Here is a 17,144-nt window from a genome sequence, read left to right as displayed (position 1 = left end):
TGCTCCTGTAGCTGGTTCGAATCCAAACCTAGACTATGATTATATATGGTGCTATGCTACTCTGCAAATAATGAAACTGGCATATCCAACACTCGCTTCTCCTCTTCTCTACTTACTCTGCCTAACATCAGAAGCTCTGGCTGCAGCAACCATGTCCGCTGGCTGCTCATCCACCTACTCTTCAGCAGGCAACAACCAGATATGCGCCAAGTCGCCACCCGTACCATCACCTGTGGGTCTCATCACACCCCTGCCGGCACACGCACTGTAGTCGGTTGCTCATCGCAACCTGCTACCGTTGGTGTGGTGCCACTGCTGCAAATCATGCAGAGTCATCCATCGCGTCTCAACCACAATCCTCAACCCTGGCCGAGTCTTCTACAAATGCACAAATCATGGGTAATAATATGTTTAAGTGTTGTTTCATTGTTTTCAGTTGCTGATTTTTTTAATAGTTTGATTGATGATCTTCCAAATTGATTCGTGCAGAAAAGGGAAGATTCATGTGATTTGTACATCTGGAAAGTTGCTGATGTGGGGGAATGCAACTACGCTTATTAGTTGGTTAGCCGAGGAATCCCAATACCAGCAGGTTGGGTGTTGGACAAGTAACTGAAGGAATGACAGAAGAGGAAGATACAAAGCAGAAGGTTAAAGATGCAGTTCCTCTGATCATGGCCAAGCAACAACTGCTGAACGGTCTTGACAGCAATGAGGAGATGAAAGAGCTTGTGAAGATAATGGGCAATCGATGTGCTCTGTAGGATGATTATCTCTTTATTTGCAGTGAACGTAGCACTCGTGATGTATTCAGTGGCTATGTCATGAGCACTTTGCTGAAACTAGTAATGTATGAAACATGTGTAGCAAGCTGGGCGTAGTGTTGTGAACATCTAATGATTTCTATTAACGAAAATCAGGGGTATTCCCTTTTGCTCATAAATAAATAGCAGAGGCCCTTTTGATAATAAATAAATAAATTAGCAGAGGCCCTGTCGGGTCAGCTTTGTTCCCATTCGAAGACGCCGAGCAAATTGCAGTCCAACAGGAAACTATGTCATCAAATTCAAGTTTCACAACCAAATATGAGTACAACTAAACGACAATGTCATCATGTTTTAGTCATCATACAATCACCAAACACAAATCAACATACATAAGAAGTGATGTTCTCACAGCAAAATACTAAACAACACGTTCATCAGGTTTCAGTTGTCATAAAAAACACAATTTACATAGCAGATAAAAAACGTCTTCTGACAGGCAAATACGACAAAAGCAATCTAATCATCATCCACAGCAGCAGCGTCAACATCTTTGCCATGTGTATCAGTCTGAATCGTAATTCCCATAGTGTCATCTTCTTCTTCATCCTCAATGTCCTCGAACGTTGGCTTCTTTTTGATCAACTCTTGTATGTCCACAGCACAACAGACAATCTTTTTGCCAGCGTCATTAACATGATAATTCTCAAAGATATTAGGAACATCTGTGGAATATTGTAGGTCAGCAGTAGTATAAGCATCATCTTGTTGTGCAACTTCATTAAATGAATTCCTTTGCTCAAACCATTGCAATACTCTCCGGTCATCGCTACGTGCAAATGTGTCTTCCAAGAAAAATATCTGTGTTGCTTGATTTGCCAAAATAAAAGGCTCGTTGGTCTGATACGCTGCCTTGACATTGATGGATTTGAAATAATCACCAGCTCTGGTTTGCGATCCTGGAAAACAGGTTATACCAACGACGGCACAACAGAACCACACACTGATGATCCTCGAAACTGGAGATATACTGCAACTAAACAATGTCTGTTATGCTAGCATACATTTCAGTTGTCTCTTTGCCGTACGTATCAGTGCTCATGATGGCACTGTTTTGTGTCTTCCTGCCTTCATCGTGTGCAAGGGTGTTGTGGCGCACATCTCCGACAACGCAAGGTTCATAATGTCTTACCCGAGTATCAGGACCCGTCGCTAGTGCGTAAAGGGCATCATCAACTGCATGCCCATTCTCCCGCATCTTCTTAACCTATGGTTAAAAAATAGACAAGCTGATCATCTTATGTACTCAATATATTAAAAAAACTGACAGTGCAATTCAAAAGCATGCATGGCTCTTGAACCATTTCGCAAATCCTGTCATAACCAGTTTGTCAATGTTTCTTGGATTTTGCGGTAGTAACTCCTTTTTGTAGATGCTGCACAACATAGTGGCCGCGTCAAACATCTAAATATATAATAATGTGCTGCAAGTTTAGTAGATTACGATGTATAAGCTACAGTAAGCACTTACTTGATATAAGGTAGTATCTTAGAATAGTTATTCAACAGATACCAAACCATTTTGTCCAAATCTTTAGGTTTTGTCCTCTTGTCGACTCTTCCCTGTGACTCAAACAGAATAATCGAAAACATTGAGCCCGGGATTGTCTTCACCCACCTCTTTGCTAAGCTGATCGGCTGTTTCAATGTATTTTGAGCAAAATGACAAAGCTTCTGTAGCAATGTAGGCATCTGCAATGAAACCCTCGGGTCTAGCTCTGTTCCTAACATAGCCCTTGAAAGTGCATAGCCACCTTTTAATAGGGTACATCCAGCCGTACTGTACTAGACCTCTAAGTAGTGCCTCATCAGGTAGATGAATAGTCAAATGCAGCATCACATCAAATAAGGCTGGACGATATATCTTCTCAAGGTCACATAGGATAGTTCGTATCTTGTCTCGGTGTCGTCTGAACGCGGAGCAGTCGCCTGCACCGGGAAGTAGCGTGGGCAACGGTCTCTCGACATATATGCCGCTTCAATGCCGGCGACAATGAGAAATTACGTACACTCTAGCCGAGCATGAATGCGGCACTGGCGCTCTGAAGCGGCGCTAACCGTTACAGGTGGGAAGCGATCGCGGACGAGGGGACGATTTGGGTGGGCCAAAGCGGTCAGACGTGGACTTGGGAGTGGTCCGGAGGCTTGCAAATCCCCACGTTTGTCTTTGGTTTCGTTTGTGAAAGAAAACACGTCTGAGTCACTCGATGGATCGATACAGGCCCATATTGAATGGCACAACAGGCCTTTTGAGGGCCGGCCTTGGAGATATCCTAAAACATCCTCTCTTGAGAAGCATTAGTCGGGCAGGCAGTAGAAAGGTGTCGACTTTACAGTCACCGCAAGTGCTCCTCCGCTTCTACTCTCTCCACAGATTCGTCGCTTGCACTAAGAGGAAGGGGCGGTGGGAGGCGCGGCGCGGCGCTACACATGGCCGGGGGGAAGGGGGGAAGAAAGGAGGAGCGTCGGTCAACGAATCCAGCAGCCGCGGAGGGACGAGGGCAACTATCAGTAGCAGCAGTCGGCCATCTGATAGCAGCCAGAGTAGTGGGGCGGGGGATGCGGTGCAGAAGAAAAAGGATTTGGCTTTTCAGGAGGCCTCGAGGCGGTCGATTGCTTGCAAGCAGACCAGCATTTCGGTATGCATCTACCAATCCATCCCCCCTGCCATCTTCGGCTTCCAAATATTCTTTCGTATCTCTAGATCTGGTGAAATGATAGGATATTTTCTACATCCGGCTAGGATATTTACTTGAAAAGTAGATCTGGGCGAATATCTACTTGCTTGTGCTGCGTCTAGCTTAAAAAGCAGGTTTTGATGAATTTGACCGGTCTGGTATTTAGGGACAGTCAATAAAGTAACTGAATTTATGAACTTGCAAGGGATTGCCAGTTGTTGCAACGCCAATATAATTGACTTTGAAAGTAAATTTTATCTTTGGTAAGACTTCAGGTGTCTGGTTACTACCAATACTAGCCATACCAATTTTGTGACTTGTCTGTGAGATTTGCCTTCCGCTTGCATATAGATGCCAAAATTTTGGTTCGCCAAAGCAAGTCCTCATGCTCCCATGTAATTTTCGCCAACGCCTGGGCATGCCGTTTGCGCTAAAGCACTCGCCAAATATTTGGCAGACCAGCTTGCCCGCTTCACATATGTGGGGCCTCATTCTGTACTGCAACACTGAAGCAATTAGTGAGGTAGATTAACTACATGAGTTCACGTTGACGGTTGACGGAAGCAATAAGCGGTGACATCTCATCCAGCAATAGTTTGAATAGATCATTAAGCGCGTGTCCAGTTTCCATGTATGAAGCCATGTAAGTGTAACTAGTCCTGTTTAGCCATGTCAATATAGTTGTTTCAGTCTCCGTATAATCAGCTGTGACTTTTCCTATAATCAACTATGTCTTCAGAGATAGGTAGAATTAGGTGCATGGTGACATCTGTGTTAAAGATCCACACTTTTTACAGGTCCATTCAGTTTCTTTTGCCACACTGTAGTTAATTAAGTTCTGTTTAACATTCTTTTTACAGGTCCATTCAGTTTCTTTTGCCACACTGTAGTTAATTAAGTTCTGTTTAACATTTGTTTCTGCTTTTGTTAACGCAACATGATAGCTGAATAGGAATCAAACTAAGCAAAAATTAATACATGTTGCCAAAAAAAATAGTAGGTGCAATTGCTATAATCCAAACAACAAGTAGTTGCCGAATTTTCAGCCATGCCCTTGTCTTAGTCATGCCAAAATTTTGGTGGGCTAGTTGGGGCTCAAACTAAACACATCCCTAGATCATTCACTTGTTGCTATTGAAATTGTATGGTGTTTTGCAATTTCATTGCTTAATTATTCAGACTATGCCAGCAGTGAATAGAATCTTTCAGCATACAGGTACTGCACACGGGACTTGTTTGAAAGGGTGAAATTTGGGTTCGAACGCTCAGTTATGTTTGTTTGAATTTGAACTAATTCCTAAAGAAATCTGTCTTGCCAAATATCACTTAATCAGTGTGTTGGACGACCACAAGCATTCTTCTCTCTCACTTGTTTTTTTTTCAATTTGACATGCTGCTAACTAATTGTGGTTGTGGATTTCAAAAGAGAAAGTTAATTTACAGCTGCTCGTTAGATGACCACTGCCTCTCACAGCTTTCTGACATCATTAGAATTATATATGTAAACTAATATACACAGCCTCTCACAGGTCTGTAAGTTAACTAAGAATTAACAGGAATACTACATATTCCTTGAACTTAACCACTATGAGCAACACATTCGTATATTTTAATATTTGCATAACTTAATGTGAGAACAAACATGCAAAATATCATTTGCCCCTTTTCATTGTCATGAAATGCAAGCTCCAATATTCTTCATGAAAGAGTTCTTTGTGCAATCTGTTACCTTTCGGTGCATAAGTAGAGTAGAAGCAGTATGCTTTGGTTTATGAATCATATGTGCAATCTGTTCACCTAATCTGTTCACCTTAAGTGCAAAAGCAGGAGTAGAAGCGGTGTGTTTGGGCATATGTGTTATACCTACCAGCAGATAACAGTGCAACACTTTAATTCATTATCTTGTGACTTGACAAGCAGTTTCGGAGTTGTCATATTAACTGTAGGTTCAGAATTTTGGATATATATAGAGGCAAATGCTAGATTGCAATATATTTATGACCTTGAGTTCTGTCCGCAAGTTGATAAAGCATAGCAAATGATTTTTAGAAACTAATGCTCGTTGCTTCCTCTTTGCTGCAGGATGTAAAGAGCGTAATATGGAGACTGAAGACTGACCAGGATGGCAATATTCAAAGCATTGACGAGCGTGGCGCCATTCAGAGTAACTATGATGGTTTGAAGGAAGTTCTGGATGCTAGACGCAAGCTCTTTAAGAAAGTGAGATCAATGAGCATTCAAGGAGTTCCAGTCACGCAGCCTTCCGAAAATGTAATATTCGCTGATTCTTTTTCTTCTTTTTCTTATCCTTTTCCTACATATGGCTAGGAGTTGAAATGATGTGCAAATGTGAATTGCAGGAAACATACAACATGGTCGAGATTGAGCTGGACGGCAAGGTTGTGCTGTGGCTTCTATTTCGCCAAAGTAACGGTTATCTGATCGCATTCTATGTTGTTCCAACCAAGGAAAATCCGGGTGGATGGTTTCACTTTAAGGATGTAAACCTTCCCTTTGATCTGAAAGGGAATAAGCTAAGTTGGGACAGTGGATACACGAAGCAAGTGGGGATAACTCTTGGTCAAGGGATAACTCTGAACTTACTGGAATGCCTCCTTGCTTTCACCCCCACCAATTGTCACTTGAAAATATTCACTCCAGAGAACAGCATTAGTATTGGAGATTGGATATATGATAGAGTTAGATTGCTGCAGACATTTATGATATTATTTGGGGAGTGTCAACGTTCAGGGGTGTTCTTGCAGTTTGCGGAGCAGAACTTTGAGAATGGGGATGCAGTCCCGCTTCATGAAGAGTTGAACGATCACTTACATGATTGGTCTAGCATGGGCAGATCATTCCTTGCTTTATATGTTGCCCTGCTGCACAAGTACTATGAGGTGCACGGATGGAATGACAAATTGATTAAAGCAGTGCAACAGATGAATGGTTCAGTCAATGCCTTGTCAGCAAAGGAAGGACATAATCGCATCAAAAACTACATTGTTTATGAGCAAAATGAGGATGGCAACCTAGTTCCCAACTACCCAGCCTCCATGACAAGGCTCGCGGGAACTGGTACTGATCAATTGCTTCACTTGATCAACTATGACTCAGACCATGTCATTGATGCACTCATGACAATGATGAAACATGGTGGTTCTCGCTCGTATCCCGAGGTCGATGTCAGGGAAGTTTGAGTGGGTTCTGCAGCAAGACTGGAGTGGTAGTACTATCTGTTCGCGTGGACAAGAGCAATGCGAATAGTGCTTTCTTGGAGATTGCGACTGGTGCCTTCAACATTTGTGGTGTCCCACTTGTACTCATTAATGAGCCACTGTGTTTGTGAGACTCACTGTGTGTGTGTGTGTGTGGTAGTAGACGAAGTGTGCTACTGCTAGCTGATCAAATTTATTTTACTACTTACATGTGTTAACAGACATTGAATGATGAGTGCCGACATCTTAAGAGCTTATCACTTGCATGGTTTTTTACTTTCTGCAACTTCTGTCACAGCAAATAAAAGTCCATTACTACAGCTACTTCCTACTCGGACTTTCGAGCACCAAAGCTAGATTTCTACCTATGCCGCTACGCTAGATTTCAGGGTGCACATTAAATATCCAAGTACTTAAACTAACTACGACCTAATTACCAAGTACTTAAACTAACTACAACCTAATTAACATAGATTTAGAGCTAAAAACAAGATAAACTTGCTTGTCCTTATCGGACGAGAGGTAGATCAAATACGCCTTCCCTGAGCCGGACTCATCGGCATCATGGATGCTCCACGATGGTACCTTCGAGTCATCGGCGCTAAAAGAGCAGCTCTTGTTCTTGCTGTCATGGGAGTGAATAGCAAATAACTACCACATTACGGGTCATCGTTCTAAAAAAACTACCGCTGTTTTAATCTTTTCAAAAAGCTACCACAAAATTGTTCTGCTGTTCCAAAAAACCCAAATGACCACCCGACTTAGAATTAATCCCGTTTATGACAGGTCAGGCCCGCTACTAAACAGACCGTTTGTTGACTGTTTGTTTACCGTTAACTTACAACTGGGTCCCACATGTAAGTGCTCTCTCTCCCTTATCTCTCTTCTCCCCTCTCTCCCTCCCTTATCACTCGAAATCCCGAGCGCCATGGCCGACGGAGCCACGGCCGCCGCCGCCGCCTGGTCCGGCCACCACCACGCCATGGGGAGCGTCTCCGGGCCGGCCACCACCACGGCCGCCGCCGCGAGGGCCGACCACCACCACGTCATGGACGCGCCGCTGCCTGCTTAGGTCTGCCCCGCCGCTGGCCACGAGCAGCCGCCCCGCCGCTGGCCGCGAGCTCGAGCACGGGCGGGGAGCAGCCAGGGAACTCGGGCGGTTCCAGCCCGCCGCGGCTGCTGCTTCCCGCCGGCCACGGCCAGAGCTGGACGGCCCTGACGAGCTCGCCGGTGTGGTACTGGCCGGCTCCGGCGACGAGCTCCCCGGGAGGACGGGATTGCTTTTTAAAAAAAAAATCAAGGACCTGATTGCTTTTATATTTTGTTTCAGGGACCTATTTGCTAAAAAAATACTTAGACCCCACCTGTCATAACCTGTCAATGGTCAAACTAACGGTCAAATCAAACAATCAACCTGACAAGTGGACCCGACCTGTCATAATAACGTTTAAAGTTAACCAAAGTAGTCATCAGTGCGACATGGTAGTTTTTTGTAACAGCAGAACAATTTTGTGGTAGCTTTTTGAAAAGATTAAAAAAGCGGTAGTTTTTTTGAACGATGACCCGTAATGTGGTAGTTTTTTGCTATTGACTCCTGTCATGGTGATTCTCGACTATCTCACGCTCGTCGCTGATGGACCTTTCCAACACGACGTGCGCGATGAGCCCGACATCCCACCCGGTGCTCCTCCTTGGGTAGAGCCCACTCATACTCCCTCTCCGCCTCCTCCCACGAGGGGATGCATACCTCGTCGGTACCATCGGCCTCCTCCTGATCTTCCTTCCCCGACACATCCTCTTCCTCTGAATCTCCCATTGCCGCCATGATCCTCGCGCTATTTGTCGTCGTCGGAGCTCCACAAGTCGACCGACACAACATCCGCCCCGGGCACACCACTCGCCACCACCAGCGGCCTCCTCTGCATCTTCCTTCGCTGGCGCATCCTCTTCCTCCGAATCTTCCATTGCCGCCGCGATCCTTGCGCTTTTTGTCGTCGTCGGAGCTTAACAAGTAGACCGACACGTCCGCCGCGGGCACACCACTTGCCACCACCGTGCATCTAGTCCACCAACGCCACCCCTATGACTGGCCAATCGCCACCACCCACCACCATCGTGCCCTGGTGCGCCCCACCGTCCACCCTATGCATCTCACCGCCACCGCCATGTGCTGATATCACCATCGCATGCCACCCAGGTGACTCTAGCACCGCCTACCGCCACTGTGCCCCTGGCACCCCACCGCCCAACCATGCGCACTTTGGCACCTACACCATTGTCATCACCACCACATAGCGCCAACCGCCACCCACGTGTCTCCGGCATCGCCTGTCTCCACTGTTCCCATGGTGCGCCTCGCCGTCGTCACCATTGTCGCACGCCACCATCACCACATGTGACATGCCTCGCCCTGTTCACCTCTAGCCAATGGAGACAAAACAAGACTCAAGCGCAAGAGGGGGAGGGGGGTGAACTAGGATTTCAGTCCTGGAGCCGCCATAGGATGGGTTGCGCGGGAGAATGGGAAAAAGGACTTGGCAAGTTTTCTTCGGCTTCTCTCGGTCTCACTACGACATCAATGTTGATGCAGATGGGATGATTTTCTTTTCATGGAAATGCATGTCCTGATGAAATGAATTTTAGATAATCGAAAATACCCATGTTTATAGCCGATGCACTTCAGACTAACCGGTGTCAATGAGCCCCAAGTAAATGCACGAGACTTGAAAAGAAGCGTACCAGTTATATGTGACGCTATAAAGAGATCGCTTCCAGACTTGTTGGATGTCAAACGAAACAAAATATGCAGAACAGAGGAAACTTGGTGGCTGACCCAGAACCTGCACAGGTGACCAAAGAAGGAAATGCTGAGAACATAATCCTAGGCAACTCTGCAACTGTAGAATAGATAAGATGTGCTGTGCAACACGTACAGCTCGCTGTAAAAGGAACGTACCATCTATACGTGACGGTATATAGGAGAGTAATTCAACAGAGTTACGGGATGTCAGAGTAAGCAAAATATCCCGAGCAGATGATGCTTGGTAGCTGGCCTAGAACCTGCAAGAGTGACCAAACAACGAAATGATGAGAAGCCTAGAATGAGTTAAAATGTGAGGCATGTGTGCCCGGGCTAAGTTCTAAAATATCCCGAAGATTGGGTGCACTGTAAGACATACGCAACTCGTTAATCACAAGAGATTGTGGACCATGTGTAACTTTCGCTGGCTGAATCTCCTATATACAGATACAAATGAATTCACCCACAGAGCTCCATGGTGTTAACATGATTCTTCCTTTTCAGAATAAATTCTACTATTTCTCCTAATTTGTGCCGAAGTGTCCAAGATACTCCGACTTGCTTTTTCTTCCTCTTTGCCCTCTACTTTGACATATTTCATGTGTTTACCATATTCAAGTATTGGAACAATAAATGTATGTATTCTTATCATTAATCTCAAAAGACATCACACTTCAACTCCAAGCATAATGATACTGCCTAATACCCCCTCCCGTCCAGCTTGTTAGACCCATCTCAAAATATCTGAATTTTTAGTTTGTAAGCCCCCATGCCTTGGGTTTACGCAATCATTGATTAGAGCCGCATTGGTATTTGTCAAATTTTGGTTCTTAATTTAGAACCAACAAATGCAGGAAAAGAGCCATGACGAAGCATACTGCATTAATACGTGGTCCAGCACTTGATTAGGTCTTTCTTGGTTACAGTGATTTTTTAGATGGACCTAGTAAACTAAAACGGCGAGAGTACAGTATATAGTAGAATTACAATCTAAATTGTAATTTACCCTTATAAATTCCTTATAATTATTTGTAACAAAATTTAATTGAAGGTGGCTTACAATATTTTAGTAAATAAAAATTTAATAGCAATTTCAAAAATCAAGTCGAGGTATAGCAGGAGCTGGGGTGATTGCTCGAGAACATGATGGGTCTTATCCAGGCGATGTATGTTAAATATAATGCAATCTCTGAACCGCTCATCATTGGGACACTGGCATGCCATGAAGGAGTGATTATGGCTATGGAGAAAGACTTTCAGTACATTGTGCTCTAGACGGATTGTCAAGTCTTGTACTCTATGTGGATGAAAGGTGAGGATCGCTCTGCATGCGGTCAGGTTTTCAAAAAGATGAGGGGATATCTCTCAAACTTCCAGGGTTTTACTTTTTGTTTTGCTAGAAGGAGTGCCAATTGTATGCACGTGTGTGCACCAAGACAACACTTATGCTGGATATTGATTCAAGTATTGATGATGTAATCCCATGCAATGAGATGTTAACCTGCCTATGAATTAATGAAGTGCCTTGATGGCGGTTTTAAAAAGATAGTGTCGTCAAGGGCAGGAGGAGGCAGTGGCGTATTCCCAGAGAGTTGAAGCCCGACTTGTGGAGGGATGCCAAATGTGTCGCTAGATTATTGCTTAAAGAGAGTGAAGTCTTGTTATTATTTAGATTTTGTGATGTGGCTTCAATTAGTTGACGTATGGGTTTGACAAGTGGCAAAGTCATAGGGACAGGGAGATTTTGATAAATGGGAAGAAAGACATAATATTTTAGAGCTAGTGGGCAAAAAAAGGAAGCAATTTTTAGATATGGTAGTATTTTTAACAGGTTGTTTTCTAAAAATAACAAGTTTGTCAGAACCACACGACCTCAGCCATCCATCAATATATAATCCAATCCCTTAGGAATTAAGTTGATTGCCGAGAGTCGCTCAGTTGGCAACCAAGGGCTAGTCCTCGCTCTTTTTTCTTAAAAAATGGGCCTCTGCAAATCTATACTGATAGCGTAATTATTCCTCTAATCACTTTAATTTATCTCCCTCTCTCTCCCCTTCCTCCGCCGTATGGTCAGTTCCCATCCTCCCCTTTGAGGGCTGGCGCAACCAGCTCCATCTTCATTCCTTTCATCCCTTCCTGTCTCGTTCGTTCTGTCGACCTATCGCCGTGAAGTAACTGGTGGCGGTGCTTCTGTTTGCGTCCAATTAAACATGGCAATGCCTCGTGTCAGATAATTTTTGCGTAGTCATGTGGAGGAGGGAAGGGCGTCAATATTATGAATTTGATAATCTTCACACAATGAACAGCTCACTGTAACAACTTTTTTTTCCTTTTCCTTTTCATTTCCTATGCCAATTGAAATGTAATTCGTGTGATATGGGCTCCCAAATGAATGTGTTTTCTTTCAAGTTCTTGCTATGTTATTGTTGCCTAAATAAGTCAGGGGATTAGAATGGTTTGTTTCTTTGTTTCTTCAAGGCTTTCACAGATCAATTTGCAGAAGATCCATCACTCCAGAAACGATGATCGACATGTAAATCCTGAATCGGTCTACAAATACGGAAAGAACGGGCAGTCAGACATCAGGAATTCTCACTAGAGAGCCTGAGATGTTAGGAGGAAGGTGGTTTCATACTTCCCGTTCCATTCCCAAATGAATTGTAGTCGCATACGTTCGATGGACCGCTAACGAAACGTCCTTTCAGTATGGAAAAACATTCAGAACCAATCCAACGTCAGAAGAACAGGAATAAAAAGACAGTAGAGACTGAACTGAAAAATAATTCCCGACTCTCGCCTGACAAAACCATGAGGAAATCACCTTCATAATGCATACGCAATTCGTTCTAATTAGGTGAAAAAAGGAGCAGAAAATTTGCAACTTGGTGGTAAGGTTGAAACTTCATCAGGAGTGCAAGACTTTACCTGGCATAGGAAGAAGTTGACCATCTGCTCAGATCGAACCGTGTTTGGTTTAACATCTGGACAAAGAGGAAGGATCAGACACGGTGTATACGGCCGGCCGGCTGCGAGGAGATCCTGCAGGGCATGCATGAGCAAATCAAATTTGAGAATAGGGACCAAACTTGGAGGCGACTCTACCCTTGTTGAATAAATTTGATTTGAAGGAACGAGGGGATTGAGATCTGATTAATCCCATACCACAGAAACAAGGATCGAAATCAGGAGTTAAAAGCTGAATTCGTATCGGGCGGCCGGCCGGCAGTTGATCCAAACCATGGAACAGGAAATCCAATTACGAAGAAAGGTTTGGTCGCCGCCTTCATCATCGACATAGAGCGCGCGCGCGGCTGCCCGAGCTTCGATGGGCCTTGAAACCACGCCAGCAAAGATCTGGTTTGGGAGAAAGGAAGAGCTAGGGAAGATGTGATGGATCGGAGGGGGAAGAAGATAATAGCCGCACGGGATGCACGAGGAAAGATAACTCTTTTTTTTTAGGAAAGAAAACTTATCAACCTCGTACTACCGTACTAGTAGATGGGAATTGGCCCGTGCGCTCCAACGGAAGAAAAATAAATCATAATCTAATTGCCATGATCATATTTTGCCGCGTCACCGAGATACACTATCATTCTCAATTTCGTGAAATCTTGAACATTTTTTAAAACTCATGAACATATTTGAAATTGCGAACTACAAATTCATGAACACTTTTACAAAGTTTTGAACATTTTTTGAATTCATGAACATTTTATACTATTTGCAAGCATTTTCTAAAAATTGTGAACATCCTCTTAACAATTTTCTTGAATCGGTGCATTTTTAGAATGGACGAACATTGTTTTAGAAACTGGTGGAACAATTTTTGAAATTCAAGAACATTTTATTGATTTAATGAACACTTTTTTTGTTTGAATGAACATTTTTTGCAATGCATGATCATTTTATGAATGAATAAACTATTTTGTAAGTCACTCATAGTTTTTGAATTTTTAGGATCTTTTTCTATTCATGAATATTTTTTAATTGGAAAATTTTTGTTTAATTTCATTATATTTTTTTAATACACAAACTTTTTGAAAAATCATGTACATTTTTATTTCGCGAACATTTTTTAAATTTCGAACTTTTTTAATAAGAGACAAAATTATAAAATTGGGAACATTTTTGAATCCACAAACATTTTATGATTTATTAAACATTTTATTTCAAAGTTCTTATTTTTTTATTTTTGGAACTTTTTTAGCTCCCAAATTTTCTAAAGTAGAAATAATTAAACAGGAAAATAAAATAAAATAAAAAACTAAATTAAAAAAAAAGCCACCCGGACGCCGACCCAAACGGGCGTCTTCTCCCAGCATGCAATACATGAAGTCCCTACTGCCTGAGCCGGCCCAGACGGAAAATTCTCGTGTGTGAAACATTTTTTATCACTTACTTACAAGTGGCATGCTGGGTAATATTTTGCAACTTTGGGTGCAATTTCCATGACATGCTGCAAGAAGCAATAGACCTTTATTATTATGTATATAAATTATTATTATTATTATTATTATTATTATTATTATTATTATTATTATTATTATTGTTTTACTATTATTATTATTGCCGCGTATAAACTCCCTTGGTACATGCGGAACCGTTTCCCTCTATATTCGGCGAACCAAAAATAATGAAAGGTACTTGAGTTTTTGTTTTCAACTTTAATTGCCAGCGGTGCTCGTTCTTTTCTTCAAAATCAAAAGAGATACAAGAATACTTATACTGCTCACAACTTCCTCTTGTCTCATCTTTTTAAGAAAACTTTTGATATATTTATCATTGCCACGACAGTAAATAAACACATAAACAATGAAAATTACACCCATATCCATAGACCATTTAGCGAAGACTATAAGCACTGGAGTGAGTCGAAGGTGCACCTTCGTCATCACCTCTTCCTCACCGAATCTAGGTCAAACTTATTGTAGTAGATATTCTGGAAATCGTCGTGCTAAGACTCCACAGGATCAGCACACCAGAACAGCAGCCGTCGTCGATGAAAAGAAGTATAAAAAAAAGATCCAACATGTAGACAAACAAACGAAGACGAATAAAGATTGGATCCAAACGGATCCACTGAAGACCACCAATGACCGAATCTCGCGAGATCCACCGGACATACACCTCCACGCCCTCCGACAACGCTAGACGCATCACTGGAACGGGAGGCGGGCGGGGAGAATTTTATTCCATCTTCAGGGAGCCGTCACTATCTCGTCTTCCTAAGTAGCACGCAAACCCTAAACAAACTCATAAAGCACCAAAAACAAAGGAAGATCCCACTTGCCGGTGAGGGGCTAGGGTCCAATACGCCTCCATGGCCCTAGGGCCACCCGAGACGAGGCGTGTCGGCGGCGGCGCCCATGTGAGGTAGAGGAACCCTAAGTTCTTTCTTGGGAGAGGAGGTGGAGGTGGCAGCTGTGTAGAGGATTTTGGTCTTCTCTCCTTTCCTTCCCTAACCCTCGGCTAGGGCAAACTTTTTTCTGCAGACTTCACCGGCGAGCCCGTGGATTTCCCTCCCCTCTACCTGCTACTTTGGCGCCCGGTGGCAGGGAGGGGAATCTCGGTGCATCTGCTTTGGTTGGTAGTTTAGGTTAAGTTTGTTTCCCTCCTCGCACATGTCGCGCTCGGCGGATGCCGGTGTTTCTTCTTCGAGTCTGCCTTTCGGGCTTCAACCCTCCCTTGAGTTCGCCTGTTTGGACGTAGTCGACGGAGCTCCAGTGTAGATTCCTACCATCTCTTTGGGATGGTGAGGTTAGTTTTCTTGTCGTGTGGCGAGATTAGGTGCTTCAGATCTATGTAAGAGTTCAACAAAGACGGCAACGATTGCGGCTACAGGGAACTATTCTTTAGGGGCACGTTCACAAAGACTTCCATGCTTTCATCAACAAGGTCAAACCGGGCTGAAAGAGGAGCGGCGACTCGGTAGTGGTTGTTCCGTGCTCTCGGAATCTCAGACGTAATTTTTTTTTTATTATGTTTAAGATGCTTTCTATTTCTGATGAGCTCTGTATAATAGGTTTGATTCTTCTGGTAGTATACTTTTAAAAGTGAAGAATTAGGCTAGACTAGAGTGGCAAGGTCCGGGACAAATGATCGACCCAATCGGAAATAAATAAAATAAAATAAAATAATACTCCAACGTGCACCTAGTACACGGTTGTATCGCAGGGTCGTTGGTGGTACTAAAATGGAAAGAGGTAACTAGTACAACTCCAGTAGTGTGCCCCTGAAATAGGCCTGCCTTGAGCATGGACAGCTAGCTTAGGCCTAGGCCTAGGCGGCGGGGGTGCACGCCGCCCGTTCTTTCCAAATTGGAAAAGGGGAAAATGCAAGAACGCGGTGACTCATGCGTGGGGCCCACCCACTTGGTCGGCGTCTAGATCTGGGAGGCCACAGCGCGGCCGGTGCCATCTCCCTTTCTCCCACACCGGGTGCTCTGCTCTGTCGTCACAGAAACAGTCTAAACCCAACTCAGAGTGGCATCTACTATATATTAGTGGTTTCTAATCACTACTGGTAGTTGAAAAAAGTTTCTTGGGAGTTCTTGGCTGGGCGGTCGCTTACTAATCACTCGGTTCTACTAGCCAAATACTCCTCCTGTGCTCAGTTCATCAGTTGGCCTGGCCGGTCCCGGCGCCACCATCCTAACTAGTAGCAGGATTCTTCAAGCCCCTCGCAAGCTATTCATCACGCTAGCTAGCTAGCTAGCCGATGATGGGTAGGCTTCCGATAGCGGCAAGCAAGCTAGCACTCAACAAAGTTACAGAGAATTACTGGCAGCCGCGGTGACTGACTCCAACTTACGCACTTATATTAGCAGATCTATATATCCATCCATGGACGTCTGAAATGAAAAATGAAATTTCATACTGGAGCGACTGGAGTTTTCCATGGACTCACCGGCCGGCCATCAACGAGCGGGGGATCTGGAGCCGAGAGGAAGCAGCAGCAGCAGCAAGGCCAAGCCCTCCCGTCCTGCGCCGCGCGCCCGGCCGGAAGTAGATCGATCCGCGCAAGGGGAACAGGACAGAGAAGCTGAAATACTGGGGCGTGGAGTAGCTCGAAGCAGGAAGGCTTCGGTGGAGTGCGAGGCATGGTTGGCTAGCTAGGTCACCAGATCCAGAGCCACGGCGGGGCGGAGCAGGAAGAAGATAAAATACTGTAGGTATGAGGGGCGAAGAGTGAGAGAGAGAGAGGGGGGCCCATCAGATTGATTTGACGACGTGCGTACGCATTTTGTTTTCTTTTTCTATTGATTTTGTTTTTGTTTTGATGAGGGTGCCTCGTGGGCGTGGGCCCAGGCAGGCAGTGAGCGGGGAGGGAGTGAGGACAAAGGCTCGTGGAGAGTCAGAGATTCTCTCTACGAGCATGTATAATAGAGCTTAGTCAGCGGGCTATAAGAAATAAACTAGTATATTTCTGCTTAGTTGGAAGAAAGAGAAGAGGAAAGAAAAGGTAAGCGGGCTCTTCGTGAAGAGCCAGCTCTAGCACGTGCTCCTAGGCACTTTATGAGAATGAAAGGTGGGCCACATAATAAAAAAGTAGTACACTTTTTTAATCTATTATTATACATGTTAGCTATAAGATGGGTTGTAGATGACATGGCACTGGCTTATAG

At 44.1% G+C, this 17,144-nt stretch overlaps 1 long non-coding RNA gene across 8 annotated transcripts; it reads right to left on the bottom strand.

The window, feature by feature from the left end:
- Positions 1–1,340: 1,340 nt before the first annotated feature.
- On the bottom strand, positions 1,341–16,741 carry LOC119362163. 8 transcript variants are annotated; one of them, XR_005173146.1, is made up of 6 exons: positions 16,427–16,740; positions 12,446–12,559; positions 9,677–9,780; positions 9,460–9,560; positions 1,829–2,031; positions 1,341–1,723 (listed from the first exon to the last, which is right to left on the bottom strand). It is a non-coding gene; the product is annotated as an uncharacterized LOC119362163 (long non-coding RNA). The 8 variants fall into 8 exon arrangements; XR_005173144.1 differs by lacking the exon at positions 1,341–1,723 and adding an exon at positions 3,808–4,008 and having other exon boundaries at positions 1,779–2,031; positions 16,427–16,741; XR_005173148.1 differs by lacking the exons at positions 1,341–1,723; positions 1,829–2,031 and adding exons at positions 3,638–4,008; positions 12,683–12,874 and having other exon boundaries at positions 16,427–16,741.
- Positions 16,742–17,144: the final 403 nt, after the last annotated feature.

Source organism: Triticum dicoccoides, chromosome 2B, assembly GCF_002162155.2.
Source record: "Triticum dicoccoides isolate Atlit2015 ecotype Zavitan chromosome 2B, WEW_v2.0, whole genome shotgun sequence".
Classification (NCBI taxonomy): Eukaryota; Viridiplantae; Streptophyta; class Magnoliopsida; order Poales; family Poaceae; genus Triticum; species Triticum dicoccoides.
Note: the sequence above shows the minus strand (reverse complement) of the source record. Positions and strands in the feature narration are given on the sequence as shown.